The sequence below is a fragment of the Brachycentrus maculatus genome, unplaced genomic scaffold, assembly GCF_059751285.1.
Source record: "Brachycentrus maculatus isolate JH-2025_06_01 unplaced genomic scaffold, ASM5975128v1 h1tg001005l, whole genome shotgun sequence".
NCBI classification, from domain to species: Eukaryota; Metazoa; Arthropoda; class Insecta; order Trichoptera; family Brachycentridae; genus Brachycentrus; species Brachycentrus maculatus.
The window spans coordinates 2,501-30,071 of record NW_028281723.1 but is presented as its reverse complement, the minus strand read 5'-3'; the positions used below and the strand labels follow the sequence as shown (position 1 = coordinate 30,071).

Genomic DNA, 27,571 nt, shown 5'->3' with positions numbered 1-27,571 from the left:
TTGTATCAAGTTGATATACTTATAGTTTTGTATCAGATACCTATAGTTTTGTATCAAGTTGAGATAGATTCCTAAAGTTTTGTATCAAATTGAGACACCTATAGTTTTGTATCAAGTTGAGATACCAATAGTTTTGTATCAAGTTGAGATACCTATAGTTTTGTATCAAGTTGAGATACCCATAGTTTTGTATCAAGTTGAGATACCTATACTTCTGTATGATGTTAAGATACCTATAGTTTTGAATTCGTCCAAGGCTAAAAGTTTTTTTACTTACAACATTCTGTGAGTTCAATCTGCTACTGTAAAGTAATGAATTTGAATATCTCCATTAAGAGCGTTAATGCTAATTCCCTATGATGAAATTTCAGCAATTATCTAAAACTCGGGCTGTAAAACCGGATTAAGAAATTAAAGGATAAAAGGTATTTAGAGTATAATGTGGTATTCCGCGCTATCGTAATAAGAATATTCATGAAACGGAGAAATTTGGAGCCATTTATCCATTTATGGAGCCTGCTGTAGAAGAAATGATGGCTAGAATATAATAATTTGATTGTTAAGCTGGCAGTCCGCGTGCGACAAACCCATAGACACGTACTTCAATTATTGTAGACAAACTTTCCATACGTATGTCCTAGAAACCTAAAGGACTGCTTGTTTATATTTTAATTCAAATACAGGGTGGCGCAAGGGGTATTTGGCGGTTTATTGTAACTGCAGACGGTTGGTGGAATTTCATTTTAAATTTTCTGGTAATATATGTTAGCCAATGCTTTTGAAAGCACATTATATTACCTTTTCCGTAGTGTAATGGTTAGCACGCTCAGCTACCGTTCTGGAGGTCCCGGGTTTGATTCCCAGGGGGGGTCAAATAAATATTAGTGATTTTTTTCAATCGATTATTTATACAATATTACCCTGGACTGGTACCTGAAGCGGAGGGATGATCACCTTTCCTTCGCGTGTTAACGATCAAGATAACACTATGTTTATATAATGCAGTGCCCTATGCACCATTGGGGTGTTAAGGGTTCGAAATTGAAAAATGCTTTTGAAAGTATAGATTTATTTAATATGTTGTTATCCACCTTGAAGTCTGTACTTTCCCAGCATTTCTTCTCCATGTTATAAAGAATAAATGTAAACGTTGTGTTTCACTCTCTCTCGTATGAAGGAGACGCGTATTTACCAGAGCTTAGTATTTGTTATTTTATTATTATTTTATGTTTAAGACTTTTTGTTTCTCTATTAGTGTATTCATTACAGTATTTTTATATTAGACACTGTATTACGGCATTAGCCGTTCAATAAATAAATAAATATGTCCTATATATATATATATATATATATATATATATATATATATATATATATATATATATATATATATATATATATATATATATATATATATACATCATTTATTGGTTCCGTAATCACTTACTCATTTATTGATTACGGTAATATCTATTCATTTTTTATTTAAATTTTACTAGGTAAATACCACTATTCGTTAAAATCTTTCCAGTATTTGAAAATAGTGTGGAATGCATCGAAACACATGTCACAATAGATCTTAAGAAATTGTTGTATTTAGCAAACCAAACATAAATAAAAAATTAAAGTATTTTATTATGATCATCAAATACGATATGGCCAAATGTTGCAATCTATTCAGATGAACCTACATCCATTATTTTATTTTTACTTATAGCAAAAAATAGTAATTTGATCTATTTATATTCACTGAAGCATATTGAACCTTACTTGAGATTTGATGGACCTATAACTCTCTAAACTTAAGTTTGTATTTAAAAAAGAAATCTTTTTTACACACTTTCCTGAATATTTTTTTCACGATTAAAGTATTTATTTTTGAAATGTTATCATATTCGCTCAAAATTCCTCTCATAAATCTCAAGATGAACGCTTTTCCCCGTTATTTAACTCCCATTGAAATCAGAAAAGAAAATTTATGTAAGTCTTAATTTATGACGTTTTAAGGGATTGATGAATTGTTTTTAAGATATATGAGAATGAAAAAGGTATGTAGTAAGGTATAAATCGTATCCAGGAAGGAAGGCAACCCATTAGTCAGGATTTGGAGTGAAATTTACTTAAAGGAAGTGAGTTGAATCCGTAAAAAGCTAAATAAAAAGGACTTACAACAATATAAAATAAGAAATATAACTTTCTTCCTTTGTGATAAAGAGTACGTAGGCGGGTGCTTAAAAATAACCCTTTTTCCTTTGGTTACATAATGTTTTGCATGTACGTACATATATCATAGGTAGGAGAAAGGTGGGTAGCCATGGATGGCGGAAGCCCTAGATGCCAGTTTTAAACGGGGACTAAATCTAATAACAATTAATAAAACAATTTTGTAATACTCTCCTAATCATTCATCAGTCACTTTTTGTAAGACTTCGCTTCTTTATAATAGTCTTGAAGTAGTGTTTTTAAGTGGTATTACACAAGGTAAACGATGAATGATTATATATTACCAAACCAAAATATATTAATTACTACACCAAAAAGTAAACAATGTTTTTAATTTACAAAAAACATAAATTTTTACCCAGTTTTATATTATGTGACAAGTGACCGGGTAGTTATAATTTAATATAGTTTAGTGAAAGTTGTTATTTAATATAGTTAAGTGCATTATTAAATATAGTTTAGTAAAATAAAAATAAAAAAAATTACATTTTTCTGATAACATGGTAAGACTTTTAAGCAGGATTGTATATTTATTTCATTATTGGAAAGGATTTCTTGATCTGTTCAAATGTGTAGGTCTGAATCTGGAACTGTTGGTTCACAACTCTTTCTACCAAATCTTCTTATCCCTCTATTAAATCATAGTTAACCTCTTACGATGTTTAAATTACGATATATTCCGAACCATGTGGTATTTGAAAATGATGTGGAATCCATCGAAACACGTGTCACAATAGATTTTTAGAAAAATTCGTAAAAACCGAGAGAAATTTCAATTAAAAACTTATTTGTTGTCTCTTTTGATTATAGTAATTCAATTTAAAATAATTTTAAATAAATAATATGCATACATTAATATTTAGTGATAGCATAATTTTTTTGTTGATATCTCAATATGTAAAAATAAGGATTTTAAAGATATATCTTAAAATTCAACTTCTGCTTTTATAACTAGAAACTAAAAATATTCAAATATTTTTCGTGCCAAAAATAAGATTGTTTAAGATTTTCAATTCAAAATTACTTTAAAAAAATAATTAAATAGCACGTTTTTCTGTTCAAATAACTTTAAAATCTCAAATCTATTTTAAATTGAAAAATTTACCTGTTGATAATTTTCTTAAGTATTTTTGCGTATGGTGTCCAGGGCTACCCGCACATTCCCTGGGTAAATCACATGAATTGTGATGTATGAATATTAATAGGGGTGAAGTTATACAAATTTTAATTGGTTAAAGTGGTGCCTTGTGAATTAATTTAAACGTTAATTTAAACCAATTAGCAGTACTTAAAAGTTCTTTCGGCCTGATTCATACATTTAATTGATATTCAAAGAACATGGAATGAGATTTTAAAAATAAGACTTTAAATAGCAAAAGGGAGTTAAAAAAAAGTTAATTAAGAACTTGGTATTTCATAACTGTTTTTTTGTGAAAACTTTCAAGCATTTAAAATTCTTGATCAGACCAAGATTTCTTCGGCCTTCTACTGCTTACATTTATAGCTAATATACATAGATTTAAGGTTTGCAGTAACATTTCGAGGTAGAGCTGCTTTTTAAATAATAAAGCAACAAATATACAGTTTTTTTTCCACATTTATTTTATTTGACCAGTGACCAGGTTTCATCATTACCGATGTCATCAGACTGTCGCAACATGGTGTTTGAATTCACCAGAATTTCACTAAAGACATCTGTGATGGGATGAGCGAAGCTTTAAATGAAGCACAAAAATGTATACTAATAACTCCGAATTTGAGATAATCCAGAATTGTGAACAAGTACTTGGACATTAAAAAATGTTGTAGATAAGTTTTATTTTGTAAATACCACTATTTCTTTATTATTTTGAGAAATAAAAAGACTTGTTTTTTGATCCGCTCACATTTTTATTAACCAACTAGTTTCGGCAACAACCTGTTGCCCTCTCCAGGGTTAAATTTATTAATTTATTTTTAAAAAAAGTTCGTTACAAAAAATGTGAGTGGATCAAAAAACAAAGTCTTTTTATTTCTCGAAATAATAAATCAATATGATCCACAAAGTTAATGCTTTCAATATTCAAAACAAAACCACTATTTATATTTAAATAATGGTATTTACTTAATAAAACGTAAATTAAATTACTCTTTTTTATCAAATAATTTATATATTTTAATGGAAATATAAAAAAACACATTAAATTATATTTAAACCCACTTTTGGCATATTAGAATACATAAATCATCTGAAATGCCACAAGGATAAACACGTTCTTTTGACAAACGGGGTGAGAAATTTAAAAATTCTTTTAAATCCTTTGTCCTTTTTCGCATTTATTTTGTTTATCCGAGCATCGAGAAATTCACATTTTTATTTATTCCCATAAAAAAAATTACGGCCCTTTAATGTCCGAATTACGCAGCACTTTATTCATGGTCAGGCAATTAAAATACAAGCGCGATAAAACTACCTTTAAACAAATAAAAGATGTGAACTTTGAATCTTTGAAGAAAAAGCGCAGATAACCGAAAGAAATGAGCTTTATAAACCAACGAGTAGAATATTGAATATTATATATATAAATATATATATATATATATATATATATATATATATATATATATATATATATATATATATATATATATATATATATATATATATATATATATATATATATATATATATATATATATATATATATATATATATATATGTATATATATATATATATATATATATATATATATATATATATATATATATATATATATATATATATATATATATATATATATATATATATATATATATATATATATATATATATATATATATATATATATATATATATATATATATATATATATATATATATATATATATATATATATATATATATATATATATATATATATATATATATATATATATATATATATATATATATATATATATATATATATATATATATATATATATATATATATATATATATATATATATATATATATATATATATATATATATATATAAAGAAATATGTATATTTATATATATATATATATATATATATATATATATATATATATATATATATATATATATATATATATATATATCGTCGGGGGTTGGATACCTACCTATCGCAAAATAAATATGATTTATTTTTTAAGTTTTTGTAATGTATTTTTCACATTCACCTTCTCTATCCTTACTATTCTACCTGCGGACAAACCTCTAAAAGTAGTGGCTCTGCGGGTTTATTCTTTTTAAAAAAAAAAATGAAATAAAATTGAAAAATCTAAAATAAATTAAAAATAAATATACTTACATATACATATGTACATGCATATATAATTTAATATAAATTTTGGTTAAACAAATCAGTTTTACGCAGATTTTAATTATTTTGTTTACCGCGTAAATTATTAAGTATTATCAAGCACAAGAGCTCAGTCTCTTTTTTGGAGAGAACTGCGTTCTTTAATTTTAAGATTGTAAGAAATGTTTTGAAAATTAATTAAAATTGTTGAAAACATTGTTACCATAGTAAATAAATAAGTAAAATAAAATAAAGTTATTTTTGTATCATACTCATTTGAATGTGCCTCAAGTTTTTTATCGGTTTTGTGTTTACTCAGTTTTTTTCTATGTTTATTTTTTTTTCTGACCGCCAGCATAGAAATATGTAGATATGAAATTATAACAAAACGTTTATTGTAAAATTTATTCATATTAAAGTCGAAAAACAATTTGATAATTGAATCATACTTTGATATGAAACGAATAGTTTGAAGAAGGAAATAATACTTTCGTTTTTAGATATTAAATTAAATGAATTGACAAAACTATAAAATGTGATGTAATATAAAGTGTAGGATATATAGTATATTTAACTAACTCATCCAAAATGATTCCAGAAAAATAACTTATAATTTTAGATAATCTAGATTTGTGAACACACTCAAAATGTTGTAAATAAATTAACTGGTCAAATTATAAGTTGAAATAATAAAAATGATATTTTCTGGCGTTTCTAGTGTATGAGATTTTAATCCAAGATTTTGACCTCACATAGAAATGACGGAGTTTCTGCTTTATAAAAAGCTCCTTTTCATCTCACCAACAGATATCTCTAGTGAAATTTTAGTGATTCAACACAATATCTCGAAATAGGATCATATACATAGAACGTACAAGAATTTGAGTAGTGTTGTTGTCGATTATGGGTATAATGGGTGAATGTTACACGTGTGTAAAGTGATCACTTAAACCAGCCTATGACGGTCATTAGCCCCGTAAATGCCCAGACTTCCATATTCTTCTTTATTTTTGGTGAGATGTCAAAAAATATTATGATTCCATGTGAATTGGTCCGATATCTCCAATTTTCGTTTTCCTTACTTTCCCAATTTAGGCAGGTTTTTTTTGTATCTGGAATATTGAAACTTGCTCTTCACTGACACGCACATATTTTCTTCTTGTTGACTTTACTCTATATAAATACGTGAGGTAAATATGCAGTCAGCCCTCGGGCGACTCAGGTAAATATGCAGTCAGCCCTCGGGCGACTCTCAGCAAAAGTGGGCCAAAGAATATTTTGATAAAATTTATAAAGGTAGTACTTTGGCCTTCACATACTCAAATCCATGTGTAATTGATTGAGTCGAGTTGTATTATTTATTGATTCGGCATTGACGTTGTGTAATGACATGTCGATTTTTTTAAATTAAGATAAAACGTTAGTTTATAATATGCTTTTTCAAAATACTTCACAATTAATATCTATGTTTCCTTTTACAGAATGTCCTAATCCTTAACCCCCCCCCCCCTTCTATTTATTACCCTACTAACCTCTATATAAGTAAACTTGATTTTTTTTCTCGTAAGTTTAACCATTCACCAGTTAATAAAACCAACTGTAGATTTTGAAACTAGTCGTGTGTAATGAAATAAAATTCATTTAGTAGTATTATACAAGAGTCAAATTGTTGTCCCTTGATTAGTGTCACGGATACCAATTCACCGTTTTGAGGTTCAATCTCGAATGAACCTGTTGTCTTATTTTACCAGTTTAACGTTTGATCAGTTTTTTCTTTGTTCAATATTTCTTATAGCCCTCAGATTATTAATAAGCAATTTGTAATAAAATCAAATGAATGGTTACTATAAAAATACATGATTATCAAAGTCGAGAACCATTTTGATAATGAAAACTTGATTTGATATGAAATAATAGTTTGAAGAATAATTTGTTTGATTTCAGTCTACCACAACTTAATTCATGTTTTTAAATATCAGCTTATAAAAATATACAAAGTATCCAAAAATTATTTTGATTAAAAAAATGTACCTCTTATAATAACGTAAACGAGTAATTTTGATGTGATTTTAATAATATTTTATTTTTAACGTACTTATTTTTCTTGAAGTTTTTAGTTTCTGCCAAATTTACTTATTTTTCCTCACTCCTTGCTTTTTACATTTTTTGTTTATGGTATATTCTTTAACATAGAAAGAGATTACGGTAACCGACCCTTTTGGAAGCGTGGGTAGGTGAGCAGACGAGAGTCATTGCTTCGACAGGGGTTGCAACCCTCAGTAATGAGGACTAAGACGAAGAAGAGAAAGGCCTGCTTCAACCTTTAGACCTAATAACAAGAATGTATCGAAACACGTGTCACAATAGATTTTACGAAATAGTGGTATTTACCAAGAGAAATATATGTAAAAAAATTAAGATGAAAATTTTTATATGTATTTTTTTGATATCTCATCAAAGATGATGAAGAATATGGAAGTCTGACGAACGTCATAGGCTGGTTTAAGTGATCACTTTACACACGTATAACATTCACTAATTCTACCCATTATTGACAACCACACTACTTAAATTCTTGGAAGTTTTATATGTATGACCCAATTATGACCTTGTTCTTGAATCACTAGAACTTCACTAGGAACATCTATTGGTGAGATGTGAAGAAGCTTTTTATCAAGCAGAAACTCTTATATTAGTATGTGAGGTCCGAATCCTGGATTATAATCACACACATGAGAAACGCCAAAAATACCATTTTCATTTTTATTATTTAAGCTTATAATTTGACCAGATAATTTATTTACAACATTTTGAGTGCGTCCAAATACTTGTTCACAAAATTTGGATAATCTCCAATTACAAAAGTTATTTTTATATTATTTTAAAATAAATACTTAAGTATTTGGACACACTCAAAATGTTGTATGAAAATTTATACCTGAAAATTTTCGGGTAATTCCTGGTGAACACCCAACACGGCTGTCCAAACTTAAAACACAGTAAGGGACATTTTTCGTAGTATGTTTTTTGTTGCATTTTTAGACTGAGTAGCATCTACTTAGTCCAAAAATGTAAAAAAACTTACTACAAAAAAAAATGTCCCTAACTGTGTTTTGAGTTTGGACAGCCGAACACCCTTATGCAATAGGTAAGAGGGACCTACCTAATTATAATGCCATACGATTGTACAAATAATGGGACGTTATTTGATTCCCGAACCAGTTATTAATTAATCCGGGATAAAGGCATATGTACTCGCAGAGATAATGCCGTAAATCATACCGCCACACACCCAAACCCTGTTATCCATACCTTACATTTATATTTGAAAAGCTGATAATTCGACCCATTGTAATTCAAAATAACATTTGATGCTAAAGTGAGGGTAGGGAAGTATCTAAATATTTCGATAAAATAATACTAAAAGCTCCCATATGATTCTAACCCTGAATATAAAAGATGACAGCTAATATCATAATATTGTTTTGATTTGGCATTAACTTTGTGGTATTACATGATGATTTAAATATAAAAATAAATCACTAATACAATATCAATTTTTGAGTTTATCAATGCATTAAACGCAACTAGTCACAAGTCCACCTCCATAGTGTAGTGGTTAGCGCGCTAGGCTACCATGCTGGAGGTCCCGGGTTCGATTCCCAAGGGAATCAAAATAAAATATTAGTAATATATTATTAGATTAAAACCAATATTTTTAGCTATTCCACTTTATTAATATATATATTTATAATTAATTATACAATAAAGTGGAAAAGCTAAAAATATTGGTTTCAATCTAATAATATATAAAAAATGCAATCCCATCACGAAGTGTCAGTGAATAATATAAATCTATTAAAATATTAGTGATTTTTCAGTCTAATATTTAATTAATATGACCCTGGACTGGTAACTGAAGTGGAAGGCTGATCACCTTTCCTTCGTGTATTTAATAATCAAGATAACACTGCTTCTATACGATGCAGTGCCCTATGCACCATTAGGGTGTGGATAAGGGTTAGAAGTAGAAAAAGAAGAAGAAATAGTAACACGAACTAGAGATGATCACTTAAAATGTATAAATAAATAAATGAATATATATATATATATATATATATATATATATATATATATATATATATATTTATATAAATATATATATATATATATATATATATATATATATATATATATATATTTATATAAATATATATATATATTTATATAAATATATATATATATATATATATATATATATATATATATATATATATATATATATATATATATATATATATATATATATATATATATATATATATATATATATATATATATATATATATATATATATATATATATATATATATATATATATATATATATATATATATATATATATATCAACATATTTATTTTTTTAAGAATATTTATTAGTTGTGGAAGAAAATTCTCCTTATCTATTATATTCAAGGATTTTTAGGATATTCAGTTTATATATTAAAAATGATAGTAAATGTGTGTAGTAAATAATAAGATCCTTTAGAACAATACAATATATTCAATGGATTCAATATCTAATATCTATCAAGATATGTCACAAAGTACATTTATTTATTCTACTTGTCATATTTTCTAAATAAGACAGCACTAAATCTAATAGATCCTTATTCCCTATTGCCTCAATTTTTGTCAATTGCATACCGTTTTTTGCACATTCTATTTCCAATTAAAAATTAGTCATATCCATACTAAATGAGGGACATCTTGCGATGACGTCTCATCACATTCTCGAAAAGAGTTTTATCTGCTGAATACGAATATTGGATATTAAGAGAACAAATACTGCCAAAGTTGGGCTGATTTCTCCCTTAAAATATAAGATTGTACGAAAACCGTAAAGTTCTGAATATTTTAAAGATGTAAGCATACTTTATCTTCGCGTTGTCTTAACCGATATCGATTATAAAAGAAAGGGTTAAAGTTCCATACACATTATCAGATCCTTCAAAAGTTTCGCAAGTAATTTTATGAGCTGGCTTCATCCAGCATCAATGTAACTCATTTTTATCCGCGTACTACACCCTTCCATAATGTCCCAGAGCAACTATAGTATACATCTTGATATGATCAAACATATACACGATAACCCCGAACTCGCGGTAATAGCGAAAAGTTCGCCAACTTGTCGAAATTACGGAAGTTTGAGAAAGTTTACAGCAATTATTTTAATCATACGCATCTGAAATTCTTCTAATGTTTATTACGACAGTAAACTATGCCTACATTTTTCGTACCCATTATATTTTTAATAAGGAAATTGAGAAATAAGTATTTAGATAAACTTTATATTTTATCAGGTATGCCAAATACTTGAAAGTGGTCAGGTTAGGAGTCGTAACAATCGGTATGTATGAGGAGATGCATGAACGTGGAAGAGGCGAAGAATGTTTGCACGGACAGAGTGGTGTGGCACTCTATTCTCTCTGCCTACCCCTGCGGAGAAGCGGCGTGATGGTTAGTTAGTTGTTTTTTTTATATTTTATTTCATGGATAGAAATTTCTATTCAATAAATTAAACATCATTTGTTGACATCTTAACATGGATGAAAAAGAATTTGTAAATGTGGGCATTTACTGGGCTTTTGACCGTCATGGGTTGATTTTCTCTTATTTTAAGTGATCACTTTACACACGTGTAACATTCACTATTCTACCCATGATTAACAACCACACTATTTAGAACTTCTAGATATATTGATTTTACTCGATACAGACTTATTGAACTCGATGGACTACACGAGAGACATCTATGGTGACCAAGCTTTATATAAAGCAGAAATTCATTCATATCTACATATGTTAGGTCTGAATACTGGATTATATTCACATACTTGAGAAACGCCAGGAAATATAATTTTATTTTTATTTTTATAAGCTTAAAATTTTAACAGTTAATTTATTCACAACATTTCGACGACAAAATTTTGTTAATTAACAACAAAATATTGTTAATAAATTTTTTTTAAATGTAACAAATTATTTAATAATTATTTATGGAAATTAAAAATAAATGAATCAATGTATAATCTTTGTATTTTTTGACACGCGGTTAATCTAACTTACAAAAGTTTGGAAAATATTCTTTGCATTCAACTTATTTCTTAACACTGGCATTGAAACTAGCACAGCGTACATTGGCAAAACTTGCAAAGGAAAACTTTTATTTAGCTTGCGTACCACATCTCCGGCAGAAAACGCGTAATTTCGTTCCTAGAACAACATTTAACGCCGGCAAACAGTTTTCGTCTTTGAAACGACGCACAGCAGGTATAATAAACTAGGCAATTAGGACTGAAAGTAGTGGGATAGCTATATTTTTATGTAGAATCCTTCGCTGAGCTATTTTAAGTAGAAACAAATGTGTAAATAAGGAAAAAGAAGGTTAAAACATGACCTTTCTGAACCATTAAAAATTTTAACCTTAGACTAGGGGTATGGCATTAACAAATAAAAACGGATTGTTGGGTAATATATCCAAAATATTTTATTTATAATAATTTATTTATGTATATTTTAATACGTGACGCGTTTCTTCTTCTTAGGACATTATCAAACACTCGCTGTTAAGAAGACGAAACGCGTCACGTGTTTAAATAAACATAAATAAATGTAGAATTCAATCCAACAAAAACCGTGTTTTGTTTTGGATATATTACCCAACAATTCAATATGGAATTCTACCAACTGTCTGGAGTTACAATAAATAAAATAAAAAACGGGTGGAGTGGCAAATGTCACCCAATTTTTTTTATGCTGATTTCGACAGTTAAAGGTTTGAAATAAATTTATTTAAAACAAGGTTTTATTATTAATTGACATACAACATTTTGAGTTTATCTAAATACTTGTTTACAAATCTAGATTTTCTCCAATTATAGAAGTCATTTTTTTGAGCCCCGTAAATGCCCAGACTTCCATATTCTTCTTCATCTTTATTTAGATGTCAACAATATTTAATGTCAATTTTTTTTAAAACATGATATTGTATTTTAAAGATTTTAATTTTATAACGAGTTTTTATTTATTTTTTATTCGTAGCGCATAACACAAACGTCTTACAAACGCTCTACGCACATCCACTGTCCACATTTTTGCCATCTTATAAAGATGAAATTTAAAATTTAAATATCTCCATTAAACACAATTGCCATACAAACTTAAATTAAGGGAATGAATAAAATAAAACAAATTAAAAATAAACACAAAAATTGAAAAAAACGTACCAAATCTGTTTACAAGACTCCAATCTGTTTGCAAAGACAGATTGTAGTAGCGTTCTACTCTCTCCGTCTACTCTAGTAAGCAAGCAACGTGATGTGCTTAAGTATATATATTAAGTACAAATTATTATCCTTCAGTTGAAGGAAAGTGTGAGAATTCGGAATTAAGAAAATAATTTTATATATTGATTTTTAAAAAGTTTCACACAAAATAAAATAAAAAGTCTTGATTAATTAAATTTGAAACCATAAGATCATGGTAGATATACATTTTAACGTAAGCTTGGCAACAAACGAATAATAAGTAGTTAATTTCCACTTCATAATATAATCTCAAACTCATTTGCAAGGGAGAATTAACAAAGTTTTGTTTTCTAGGGTAAAGTTCTTTGCGAGGCTGACGGAGAAGCCTCCAGTAAAGCCAGTCGCGCTTCCCCCAGAACTGTGAACTAAAGCCATTCCAGATTCTATAGCAGAGATTTCATTGCATCTTATTAATTGCATATTTAAACCAATGTAGTCTTTAGGTAGGCAATGTGTAAATTCTGGTAATTTATACATATAAAATATGTCAAAATTATCAAAACTCTGTGTGTTATACGTTTTATACCGTTTTCCTTAGCATTGGCAACCTCATATACCGCTCACTCCTCTCAACAACGTCAAAAAACATGATTTTTCAGGAGACCGTTTAATAATATAAAAGTTTAAAAATAAAATGAATTGTATTAAAAATAAATATCAAGCCACTTATTGAACTTTTTACTTTACATAGATCTTTTTACGTAAAACCTAAATCTTTTTACTCCATTTGAAAAATATTTATTATATTAAATAAAAAAAATAAACAATACCTTTTCTTCAAACTGTAAAAACAAAAAAAAAATAAAAACAAAAATATCTAAAAAATAGGAAAATACTTTGCTGGATATTGTTATAAAATTGAAATACGAGTTGACGTCGGGCCAATTTTTTGCAACTGCTGATAATCTGAAAAAAGTATTTTATAGGTGGTAATATTCTTCAGGTTTAGGTATAAAATACCGAGATTGGTATGTGAATAAAGCAGCCTTTACCGAAGACCGGTAATAAATTCAGATTTCTTGAGTGCCACTCAACTCGCCCGTACCGCTCACGGGCTCTTTATTCAAATACGGATCGACTAGAATGTTCTTAAAAAATCGATCGAAAAATGTTTTTTTTCGCGCAACTTTTGTATTGTTAGAAATAGGAAAGGGATGGGGAGGCGATAATTTTCTCAATGTCATCGACGATTGTCCGATATCGATAAATTGTATCGAGAATAGAAAAATGTTAAAGGTCGATTCCTTTGGAATATAGAAAACTTATTAAAGTCGATTCTTGAGACTGATTTATTTTTCTACAAATTCAAAAAATTCAATTAAATACAAAAATAAAAATTCTTCAAGGTTTTTCGCATATACTTTGTGTCACTTTTTATTAACTTAATCAAATATAACAACGTTTTTTTTTAACCACTTATTTATCGTTTTTTCTCCAACCGGTTTCGACAACAACCTTGTCATAGGGTTAAACATGTACTAAACATGTACAGAGAACATAAGACTTCCCTACTGAAATCATGGTTTTCAACCCCTGCCTTGTTGTGCATATAAAATTTTCTCTGCCTACTCCTGCCTACGCAGTGAAATGGCATGACATGTTTGTTAGTAAGTTAGTTAGGATAATTCAAATATCGCCATTTTTGTAAAACACTTCCTCAATGGCTCAAAACCACGGTTTTCAACTCTTTCTTTGTTTCGTACAAAACAAACCAGTCTGATGAAATCGGTAACAATGAAACTCGGTTACTGGTCAAATAAAATACATGTTTAAAAAAACTTTATTATTGTTATTTTATTTAATTTCATCTCAAATTTATTTTTTGATTTGAGTTTTTATTGTGAGTTTGAGTCATTAACTGCAAATATTTTTTTTTGTGATTAATTCCTTTTGTTATTTATTGCAAATCTCGTTTAATTATATCTTCTTCCTGACGTTACAACATGGACAGTATTGATGGTTTCAACACGATAAATTATAAAAATTATATATTTGAATTCTGATTTCACATTACCGATAAAAATCAATACAAAACTTAAAGGTTTTTTAGTGGTATAATTCTTAAATCTTTCTCGTATATTCATTAATTTAATGTTTGTAAAACTGATACTCGCTGGTATGATGCCTTTTCAATTGGTTTTAGGTACCCTATAATGGGAACATCTCATGAGATGTTTATATTGAAAGCTCTTCTTTCTATAAGCACGGAGGTCACTTTAAAAGCTCACGTTTTATACAAGCTTTTAACAGCGGAGCAGATAACACCGGGTAATAGCTTTTCATTATAAGTATACGGGATGAGGTTTGCGTTGGAGATTTAAAGGAAAAACGCCGGGAAATGGGATCCTCAATTTGTTTTACGCCCCAACTGGGTCCAATTAGTTGCTATTATTTTTTGAGTGAAATGTTTACACGTCACTGACGCCTCTCACTAATTAAAACTTAATGAAAACTTTGAGTTTGCTCTCAAATTAATTTTCAAAGTGAATAAAATGACACGACCTGATAAAAATCACTTGACAACCCATCTATGTAAATGGAAGTTTTGAAGTTAGTTTATTGACTATTGTAAATCTTCTCAATTTAAGCTTAATAAAATAAAACAACTTTGTTTTTAACCACTTTTTATTGGTTCACTTTTTCCAACCGGTTTTGACAAGAAACTTGATATCATCAGGGTTTATGTACTCATTCTAAAACATTGAAATACTCATAACCCACAAGTTGTCGTCAGGGTAGACGTTTTTACTGCGCAATGCCCAATAAAAGCAATATTTATGAGTTTTTTTCCGTTTTTTCAATCACATTTTTTATATCACATTTTCATATGGTGTTCGGAGTGCGTGGAAGTTTTTGGCAGCGTAAGGGAAGGGTAATTAACTATAACCTAACTAAGAGTATTTCAATGTTTTAGAATCAGTACAATCAATATAAAGTGGTTAAAAACAAAGCGGTTTTATTTAAAAAATTGATTAAATGTGCAACAAAGTATCTGGGTTATGAGAGGTTCCACTGTATATATACACACCTGACGTGTGTAGAAGAACTCATTATTATATTTTAAACAAACATATGTATTTTCACATTTTGGTCCTTATCGTATGAACCGAACTGACCACATTCAAGTATTTTGAATACTTGATCATTCCAAGTTTCTTCGGTTTTGCTTCGTATCCATTACCAACCACGTCCGTCTCATAAATTTGTTTTACTTTTTTAATATTATTTATTTATTTATTTATTTATTTTATTTATTTTAAACTTCATGTACAGAAAATAAAAAGTACATTGGCGGGCTTATTGCTAAAAAGCAATATCTTCCAACCGACCAAAGACGGACTAGTGATATTGATCAAAACGTTTGATACCATATATAGCCGTTTGCAATCAGTGGGCAGATAGTACTTGAACAATTAAAAAAAACATAAATTACAAATTGACATTTAAAAAGAAACATAAATTAACAAAAGACGATAATAAGGAGGGCAAAGGAAGAAGGAATTTAGGGAAGGAGGTAGAGGGAGGAGGTTTGATCGACAGTTAGGATTCTAATGACAGATAGTAATGTCTCAGACGTTTTTAAAAGTTAATACATATTATTGTCTGATGTAATAGATTTTATCAAAAAACTAAAAAACAATTAATTAACAATTAGACAAAAAAGTATTCTAGGATTCTAATGATAAATAGGTAGAATTCGGTAGCAAGTTTAAGAAAGAGAGGAGGGGTCAGGGGAGGAGGAGATGGACAGTTAGGGTTCTAAGGTAAGATAATGATGTTTCAGGCGTTTTTTGAAGGTATTATGTTAGATTATGAATTATAATAATCCAATATTCGTATAAATCGTCTTATTAAAACAAGGATATCTTTAATATGCTCTTTTATCTTTAATCGGGTTTACGTGAGACGTTTTTATAGTAATCTTAAAAGTTAAATTTATCACCACAATATATTTATAGTTGAAACATTTTATTACATACTGAAATTTTCTTACACGCACATTTAGAGTATTTGGTCTGTGATCGCTACGAAGCAATCTCGTGAATTCTTTACGACCTAGTAAAATATTGAAAATTCAACTCAAAATTCTCTTTGATATCACTATATCTTTTTTATTGTTGATTGTAAAAAATAAACTTTATTGTTATTTACGCAAGAAATATTAAATATTATAATAATTCATGCCTTAATAATTTATTTGGATCATAAAGTGAAATAATCCTCACAGATTTATTATCTAAATGAAACAGGCAAAAAGATTGTACAGTATTAAACGAATTTTATGTAAGAAGAAAAATACAAAAAATAAATATGTGGAACAGTTAAAAGAGAAGCCATATTTCGCAGAAATTATCATTCATACACATAAATCCCATGAATATGTTAAGCAATCCTTTTTTTTCTATCTTTTTCTTTTAAAAAATAAATATTCGCGTTTTTTTATCATTTACAAAAATACTACTATTGCATACTATTTCTGTAAGCCTTAGTGGCTCATTTTTAGAAAAAGGTATCAAATTATGGTAGAGTGGGTTTGAACCGAGAAACTCTGACTCAAGAGTCCGCGACACTAACCACGGGACCAGAACCCGACACAATAATCATCTAATATAAATATACTCGTATAATTAAAATATATTATAATTATAATCGTCAAATATTTTTCTACAGTTTTATGCATTTTTCTTATATCCTCTGTAAAGTAAGCCCAAATATTTTTTGTAAAACTCTTTGTGGTAAAATCTATCCATTTTTATATAGTTTTACCAAGCAAATACCTATTCAATAACAAGTAAATCCTTTAAAGTAGTGGTATTTACTAAGTAAAACTTTATTTGTTAACATCTTATCAGAGATGAAGAAGAATATGGAAATCTGGGCATTTACGGGGCTGACGACCGTCATAGGCTGGTTTAAGTGATCACTTTACACACGTGTAACATTCACCAATTCTACCCATTATTGACAACCACACTACTCAAATTCTTGGAAGTTCTATATATATATATGAACCAATTTAGAAACCTTGTTCTTGAATCACTAGAACTTCACTAGAGACATCTATTGGTGAAATGTTGAGAAGCTTTTTATTAAGCAGAAACTCTTATATTAGTATGTGAGGTCCGAATCCTGGATTAAAATAACACACATGAGAAACGCCAGAAAATACAATTTTTATTTTTATTATTTTAGCTTATAATTTGACCAGATAATTTATTTACAACATTTTGAGTATGTCCAAATACTTGTTCACAAATAATAATATGAAAATAACTTCCGTAATTGGAGATAATCTAGATTTTGTGAACAAGTATTTGGACACACTCAAAATGTTGTAAGTAAAACTTTGATTACATTTTTTTTTAATTTGATTAAATTTCCTTGTTCTTGCACATTGGTATTCTGATGCCAATTTTGAATATTTAGGAAATACTTATTTTCAATTTGACTTTCTTATTACGGTAAGAGTTACATTTTTTGATAGTTTGCATTAGAAACATAGAGTTGGCAAAAGAAGGATGAAAGTAGACTGAATGCAGTCGAAATGCGATCTCTCAGAAGAATGTGTGACAAAACGATGTATGATAGATGTTCGAATAGTGAAATAAGGAAGAAATGCAAAGCTGAGATAAGCATTATCGATAAAATTAAGAAAGGTGTGTTGAGATGGTTTGGACATGTAGAACGAATGAGTGAGGAAAGAACGGTAAAACAAATTTATGAGGCGAATGTAATTGGGAAAAGGAGCAGAGGAAGACCGAGAAAAAAACGTGGCACGATCAGGTATGCCAAATACTTGAAAGTGGTCAGGTTAGGGGTCGTAACAATCGGCGGGTATGTATGAGGAGATGCATGAACGTGGAAGAGGCGAAGAATGTTTGCAAAGACAGAGTGGTGTGGCGTTCTATTCTCTCTGCCTACCCCTGCGGGGAAGCGGCGTGATGGTTATTTAGTTAGTCAATTAGTTAGTTACATTAGGACACGATATTTTGATGATAATGTTGTTGTTGCAAACTTTTAAATTTATTTTAGAATTACTTTAACAATTCGCTCACTCATTTCAAGAACGTCATAAATCAAAATTCTTGATTTTTCAGAAGAACGTTTTTAAAGTTTAAAAATATAATACAATGTATTAAAAATAAATATCAAGCCACTGATTAAAATTTTTACTGCACAACAGATCTTTTTAAGTAAAACCTGAAGGTTTTTTTCACCATTTTTAAAATATTTAGTATATTTAAAAAAAATAATTAAACAGTACCTTTTCTTCAAAATGCAAAAACAACACTTTCTGCCCTGTAGCGGGTAAATATTAAGTTAAAAACATGCCACTTTTGCTGGGATATAGTACATTTTCTGGGAATTCCGAAAACATGCATAACTAAAAATCAACGATTTTTGATTTATGGCGTTCTTGAAAGGAGTGAGCGAATTGTTATCTGTACTCTTTTGACAGTTCGTTGTGTTGTCGATAACTCCTTCTCATCCAACAATGCCATACAGAAGTAATAAGTACATAATTTAATTCATTTATACATTTCTTTTTTTTTACAGATCAGCCTACAAGGATAAACAAGAAAAATGGATGATTAAAAAATCTGTTTAACAATAGTATGAGCGAAGTGACTAGATTTTTACATTAAACGATCATTATAAAAATAAGAAACAGTGTGTTTTTAAAGAAAAGTACATCAAAATCTTGATTCATAGGATTATTATTTAAAAAAAACCATTATGTGTGAATTTTGTAAATCAATTTTTTATAGATTGAAGTTAATGGTTTAAAGCAACTGAAGTTATAAAAAGTGAGTGTTGTGTTTTTGTTTTTATTTACTTGGGTATTTATTGAAAGGAAGCGCAGTATGACTTAAGGGGTGTGCAGAGGATGGTGACGTAATGTTTACGTCATCGTTGTCGCGGCTTGTCATCGCCTTTCTACTTGTCTACACGAAGATTCCTCCATCAAAACAAGGTAAAGAAAAAAAATTAAATATGTCAATAAATAATAATGATCAATACAGAATAATTAAATTTTAACATTGTTTTAAAATCACTATTAGTATTTTATTATAACTTAACTATAATATCTACCGGTTTCAAAGCTAGCCGCTTCTTTTTTAAGACTCAATTAATTTCAAGTATAAATCAGTCTTGAAAAATAAATGGTTAGCTTTGAAACTGGTAGACATTATAATTAAGTTATAATAAAATACTTACCATGTATAATGATTTTTAAAATAAGTTATATATTTTTTATTTTTAATATAAAAATCACAAAGTAATTGCTTCAATTATAAATTACAGTTAAATATAAATTTATGTTTATTTGTTTTAATACCATTATTGTTTATTATTTCAAACACTGGACTATTCACCCTATGGATGAGATACCAATAATATAGGTATCACAACTTGATTCTTTTATATTTCCAAACGTATCGAAAATCGTAACGAAATGTGAAAGGTTCTAAGACCATTGCATACATAAAGTTTAATTTATATTTGAAACATTAATTTTGTGATTTTCCGTTTTACAATTAAAATGTAACTTTGTTTTCAAATTATTTTTTGACATCTCATCAAAGATGAAGAAGAATATGGAAGTCTGGGCATTTACGTCATAGGCTGTAAATGCCCAGACTTCCATATTCTTCTTCATCTTTGATGAGATGTCACAAAATAATATGAAAATAATTCCTGTAATTGGAGATAATCCAGATTTTGTGAACAAGTATTTGGACACACTCAAAATGTTGTAAATAAATTGTCTGGTCAAATTATAAGCTTAAATAATAAAAATGAAAATGGTATTTAATGACGTTTCTCATGTGTGTGATTATAATCCAGGATTCGGACCTGACACACTAATATAAGAGTTTCTGCTTAGTAAAAAGCTTCTTTACATCTCACCAATAGATGTCTCTAGTGAAGTTCTAGTGATTCAAAAACAAGGTTTCTAAATTGGTTCGTATAAACAGAACTTCCTAGAATTTGAGTAGTGTGGTTGTCAATAATGGGTAGAATTGGTGAATGTTACACGTGTGTAAAGTGATCACTTAAACCAGCCTATGACGGTCGTCAGCCCCGTAAATGCTCAGACTTCCATATTCTTCTTCATATTTGATGAGATGTTAAAAAAATAATATAAAAATAACGCCTGTCATTGGAGATAATCCAGATTTTGTGAACAAGTAATTGGACACACTCAAAATGTGGTTTTAAAATATTATAAATTTTATAGTGATTTTAAGACAAAGTAACATTTTAATTGGCATATACTATATGTTATAAAGGTTTCAAGAATTGATGCAATACGGATGTTCAATTGTGGGCAGAATAGAATATCCCATAATTGACACGTTCTTTAATTTGTGAGTTCGCGCCATCATCTATGGTTTAGTTGAGTAAGCCTTAGAGACTCTTTATTAAATGTATGCAAGATTCGTCTCATATTCACTTGATAACCCGTGACAGGTCATTAGACCTGTAAACTGCCCAGACTTTCATATTCTTCTTTATATTTGTTGAGATATCAATACAAAAATAACTCCTAGGTAGAAAAATCCAGATTTGTGAACAAGGGCTTGAACACACTCAAAGCAGTCCAGTTTGTTTATTTAACAGTCTCAAATAATTTATTGCTCTCAGAATATGTTAAATATTTATAGATATGAGAAGAATTCTGAGAGAAGTTTATATATACGAGGTAAATTCTGTATATGTACGTTAATTGAATTTTTTTGGTATCACAAAATTTTAATATACTCTTGTTTCTTCGGCGAAATCACCAATTTGTACATATGGCCAAATCCATCGAAAGTAATAATATTATAATAAAGGGGCTGATAGGAACACAGTTTTCAAAAACGAATAAATTTCTACGCTTTTAGTAACGCACATTCGCGCAGAACGAGACATATTTACGTATATTTTTATGGGGCAAGGTGTCGAAAAACAAGGGGAGATCGCGTATTATGATTTTCTGTTGCAAAACTTCCCATCATTGTGTCATTCAGGTAATAAACTCTCTGTAATGGAAGCTATAAAAACAAGTAATAAAAAAGCGGTTATGACATCATTAAAAAATATTAGCACATTTTCCCGAGTAAATTGATTCGTTAAAATACCTACTTTCGCCTTTGTGAAAATTTAAAAAAATCTAGTACAACCTTATAATATAAACGTTTTGACCTAAATGGGATTTTTTTATTATTATAATGTAGTGGTAGGCGCGTCTGGCTACCTGGGGGGGTCAAAATAAGTACGTCTTCTTCTTCTTTTTCTACTTAGTGTGGCCTGTTTTTCAGAGGGATTAGCCTCCTGAGGTGTCCATTCCCAGCTATCAATCCATATCTATAAATTCAATGATTTTTTTTGACATCGCAACATAGATGAAGAATAATATGGAAGTATTGGCATTTACGGGGCTTTCGACCGTAAAAGGTTGGTTTACACACGTGTGACATTCACCAATTCTACCCATGATTGACAACAACACTACTCAAATTCTTAGAAGTTTTTTTACATATAATCCAATTTTGAAATATTGTACTTGAATCACAAGAATTTTCACGAGAGACATCTATTGATCAAATGAAAAAGCTTACTTATTCATTCATTTATATGCTTATTTATTCATTTATATCACCCTGCACGGCATCCAGAACAACGCCAGTCTCATAGGTGTACTAAGATGTATGCTCATTTAAGAATTTCAGTTATAAATTGAGTTGCTGTATTGAAAAATTCTGTAATGCACATTAAAAAAACTAATGTTTCATAAAAATAAATTAAAACATCTGTAGAAAAAAATTTTTTGCCATTTTTTTTCTCAATTATTAGGGATAGAACACACTAGAAATAAAAATACATTCCTCGTACACATTTAACTGGTGTGAAAAACAACAAAAGGGATAACTCTGCAAAGCGCCCCATAAAATCAATTGAAAAAGCACAAAACGTGTATATTTTTTATTAAATAACGCTAAATGCATAAAAACAATGAAAGCTTTTCAGAAAAGCAAACCAACGGAAACGCCCTGAAAATATACAAAGGCACTGTCATATTTCATTCCGTGTTTGTATGTCGCGAGCAAGTTTTATTTATGTGTACTTGTGTATAGGGTGAACCCTTTATATTGAGTAATATTTAAAAGGGTGAGTTATTGTTCATTAAAATATTATTTATTTTAAATTAATGTTTTACTTGGTAAAATAAATATTTATAACGATCTTTTTCAAACACCAAATGATGCGGAATGCACGTAAACACTTGTCACAATAGGTTTTTTGAAAAAGTGTAATTTAGGAAATAAAACTCTAATTTAAAATTTAAAGATTTTATCACAAAGTGACTATCGAGTCAATAAATAAAAATAATATATAAATATATGTTTTATTAATACTAAGCTTAAAACATTTTTAATATGTCCAAATGCCTGCTTATAATTCTGGATTATCTCCACATAGGGGTTATTACATTTGTAAAAATAATACAAATGTACAAAGTGTAGATACTCTTGATTTGTGAACTAGTATTTAGACATACTCAAAATGTTGAAATTAAAAGAACTGAACAAATTATAAGATATATTTTAAAAAATCTTGTTTAAAGGCGGATCTCAAGTATGTAAATATATAATCATAGTTGCATACAAATGAAATGAGTCTGCTTTACAAAAAGCTTTCCTTATTCCAACATAGATGGCTGTTGTGAACTCAACCGTACTCTGTCGCGAGATTGATCAACAGAGATAAAACATTTTTTGTTTTTATGCGAAGGGAAGATAGAAGTCTTATAATTTTTTGTAAGCCCTGGGATGCTGAGACTTGCATCATCTCAACAAAAGCTCAGTTATGAAATATCTCATAATTAAGCATTATTAACGAACTCAAATATTTATTTGAACAAATTTTCATTATGAACATTTTTTTAGGCTAAGCCCGCATTTTCCGATTGTATGTAAAAATGGAGAAATAAATTAGCATTCCAATAAAAATAGACTGAAGGCATCCGTTCGTGAACTCTGAAAAATACTCTACACGCCAGTGCGTGCAAGCCGTATGAAATTAATGTCTAAATGTCACGTGTGTATTGAGTTGAAATAGTTTTATGAGATTAATATCATATTTTTAGACCCGCGAACACAATGAGATTTTTTCCACGCAATCGCAGAAATGTTCGTGAAATAACTGAAAGTTGGACCCTGAAAAAAATGTCGAGTTCAAAGAAATTCATTTGATATATAATATACTATTTCAACAATGAATCTATAGTTATTTTACCTCTAGTTGTTATGTTGGCTAACTAAATATAAATCAGAGATTAAATAAATATGAACATAAATAAAATTAAATTAAATAATTATACATATAAATAAATCAGAGGTAAAATAAATATGAACGGATACATTTTTTCGATGTGCTGGTTTGATGAAACCAGCAGCCCCTAATATCGAAATAACTCTAAAGGAAAAAATAGACATGGTTGAAATAAGTCTTAATAATTACACCTGAGAGTATTAACTTCTTATATATAGTATATTCTGCCATATTTGTAAATTAAAAGCTTAGCCAACTTTAAAGTTTTGTAATATAACACTCTCCTTATCAATCCTTTATATGGTTTTAAATAATGTGAACGATGAATGATAAGGAGAATATTGTATAACTTCACCACAAAGTTGGCAATGTTTTTACAATACAAAATATATAAAATTATTACTTTCTTTCAAAGGAGATATTACGTTCAAGCTTTATTATTAGAACGCATTCCAATATTTTACTATTAAGTGGACACTAAGTGTACGACAAATGATAAGGAGAGTGTTATATTTTCATCCAACCCAAATATCTCTTTGTAGGAGTTATAAAGGTAATTAAAAGTCTCTCCAGATTATCAAACAGATCATAGCTCTAGACTGTAAGGATTGGAGGAGAACTATAAACCGAGTGCTTTATATCGCAGACCACTTCACTCAGCAAAAAAACTATGTTACGAGGTCTGATAAAAAATACGATGATATTATTTTGAACTGCCCCAACTGATGATGCTACATCGATTTCTTATCGTATTGTAGTCATACAGGAGAAAGTGACATGCGCATTTTTTACAAAAAACGTGATCATTGACTATTTGATATCTGATCAGCTTAATATTGCCCTGAAAAAATCCTAAAGGATTTTGAACTTGGAAGTATAATATATAGACTTGTTAAAAATGACTAACTGCATTGAGGTTTATTTTCTTGCCGAGCAAAAGTGACTTAAATGGCCCTCCTGAACATTTTACGTTTTGTCAGTGGGTCACTTTCTCCTGTACGACTACGATATGTTCAAAAGCTTGATCTTCTGAGACAGGCTGTGTCAAGATTGAATACGTTATGTTTAGTTAGTCAGCTTAATGAGTTTTATTTCACTACACAGGACTGGTTTCGAAAACTATCAAACTTTTTTCATCTACAGGTAAAAAGTAAAACGTGTTTTACTTGTTGCACTTTCACTGTAAATGAAAACGTCTGTTAGTTTTTTAAACAAGTCGAGTGTAATGAAATAAAACTCATTAATTGGTATTATAAAAAAATCAACATGTCATTCCACAAAGTTAATGCCGAATCAACAAATAAAATATAGTAGTAAGTCAGCCTCCAGAGCCTGTGTATACACATCCATCTTACTCGCCATATTTAGCACCATACAATTTTTGGCTCTTTCCACAAATAAAAACCGTACTAAAAAAAACATTTTAAATGAAATAGTCACGACAGAGCAGTTGAACGCCCTTCTGAAAGAAGTCTTCCAGAAATGTTTCCATGGTTTGTCATGGATTCAACGTTGGGATAAGTGCATCTCTACCCAAGGACAGTGCTTTGAAAGAGATTAATTCCATTTCCATGTTAAATTCTTACATTGTTACAATATTCTCTCTTCTTGTCGAAAGTATTATTTGTCATTTTTGGATTAGAAATCCTCATTGTCAAAAATATCATCCTGTACCAAGGTTTTTATAAATTAAATTTTTCAGCAGACGGGCATATTCAAAATGTCTTTATTATTTCGCAAATTGGCCATCCGTCAGTTCTATTTATGGTTGTTTACGTTCGTCCAGCAGCACAAAGCAGCGTTTGATATGCGACATTAATAAAAAGGGAATTGAAAGAAAGCTGTCATATTCCGGGGCCGTTTCGAAAGGGCGGTATTTCTGTTTGCCAGTCTAATAATGAAATTCCAGCAGAACTTGGCAATTTAAATTCTCCCGAAATTCGCTTCAACTCCGACCTTGAAACAACTCTAAACAAAATTAAAGAAAGAAATATGAAAGCTCGCTTTTCGCTTTTAAATTTGGGAAGATTCCGAGAAGCAAGACAACTATTTTTTAGTATAAAGCTGGGGTAGGGCGGGTAGCCCCGGCCGGCGTATACCCCCGTCTATACCCTATCAGTTTCCCAACTAACAACGGTATATATTTTAATCTGGCTGTATCTAACAGGAGAATCAAAATCCTCCCATATAAATATGAATTTTAACTCGATAACTTTATAATTATGAGAACTATTTACTTTATTTTTACTACTATTTTTTGTAACCCTAAAAAATAATATTAAGGATAACATTTCCCGTTTTTGTTTTCGTAATTTCAAATCATTTAATGTTTCAAAAAATATATATGCAAAAAATATTATCAGTCAGTACCGCGAGACCAACATAATTCTATGGTATATCACCACTTTAATTTATTGTCTGCTAGCGATATGTAATTTCTTTCATTCAAATAAATGTGGTACATTAAAAGATCGAAATAACTTACCTAGACAGCTTTTATTTGATCTGATTTCCGGCCCTCGTTATTTGGATGGCTGAGCATTCAGTCGCTACTTAACGGTGCGTTAGGATGGACGTGGCATCTGTGACTCAATTGATACTTGCTGCGAGCTGTGTACTACGATTTCCATACAAATTTGAACTGGAGTCTTTTGCTATCCCCCTTCGGATCACGTGTAACTTTGTAACAGTATGCTTTTCCCTGCGGGGAAACGGAGTGATGGTAGTATAAGTCTTCCTTGTCCTTATCCGATAGTGCATGCGAGTGTTTTTGCCTAGAATTTTCACTCATGAATTACATGAAATTATAGTAAATTTAAACAAAAAGAGTAAATCCACTCACAAGTAGGCATAAGCTATGAAACTTATAAAGTTGAAGCCTGAGTAGGGACATGATAAACGGTATTGCATAAGCCGTAGCTAGATTTCAGAGTCACTTGGACGTTGGGTAATTTAAAAAAAACGATAGTGCATATGCACTGCATCATATAAACGCAGTGTTATCTTGATCGTTAACGCATGAAAGAAAGGTGGTCAGCATTCTGCTTCAGGTACCAGTCAATATACGTATTACCATGTTGAATAAATATTAGAATGAAAAAATCACTTTTATTGATTTGGCTCCCCCTCCTAGGAATCGAACCCGGCACCTCCAGTACGTTAGCCGATTGTGCTGACCATTACACTACCTAGGTGGACAAAACTTGTAGGTAGTAGTAGTAGAGTTGTTATATAATTGAGATTCGTATCGAATCGAGTCTCGAATTTTACATAAATTATAAGTATCTTTGGTTGGTGTTCAATTATTTAGGGATGAGCCGATGAAAATAAAGCTGGCATGGAAGT

At 29.4% G+C, this 27,571-nt stretch overlaps 1 long non-coding RNA gene across 1 annotated transcript in view; it reads left to right on the top strand.

The window, feature by feature from the left end:
• LOC148299656 (uncharacterized) overlaps nt 1-19,681 on the top strand; it is a 109,434-nt gene extending 89,753 nt beyond the window's left edge. Inside the window, exon 3 of the long non-coding RNA XR_015839051.1 lies at nt 19,460-19,681. This is a non-coding gene — a long non-coding RNA (uncharacterized LOC148299656). The remainder of the gene's footprint in view (nt 1-19,459) is intronic.
• The last annotated feature ends 7,890 nt before the right edge of the window (nt 19,682-27,571 follow it).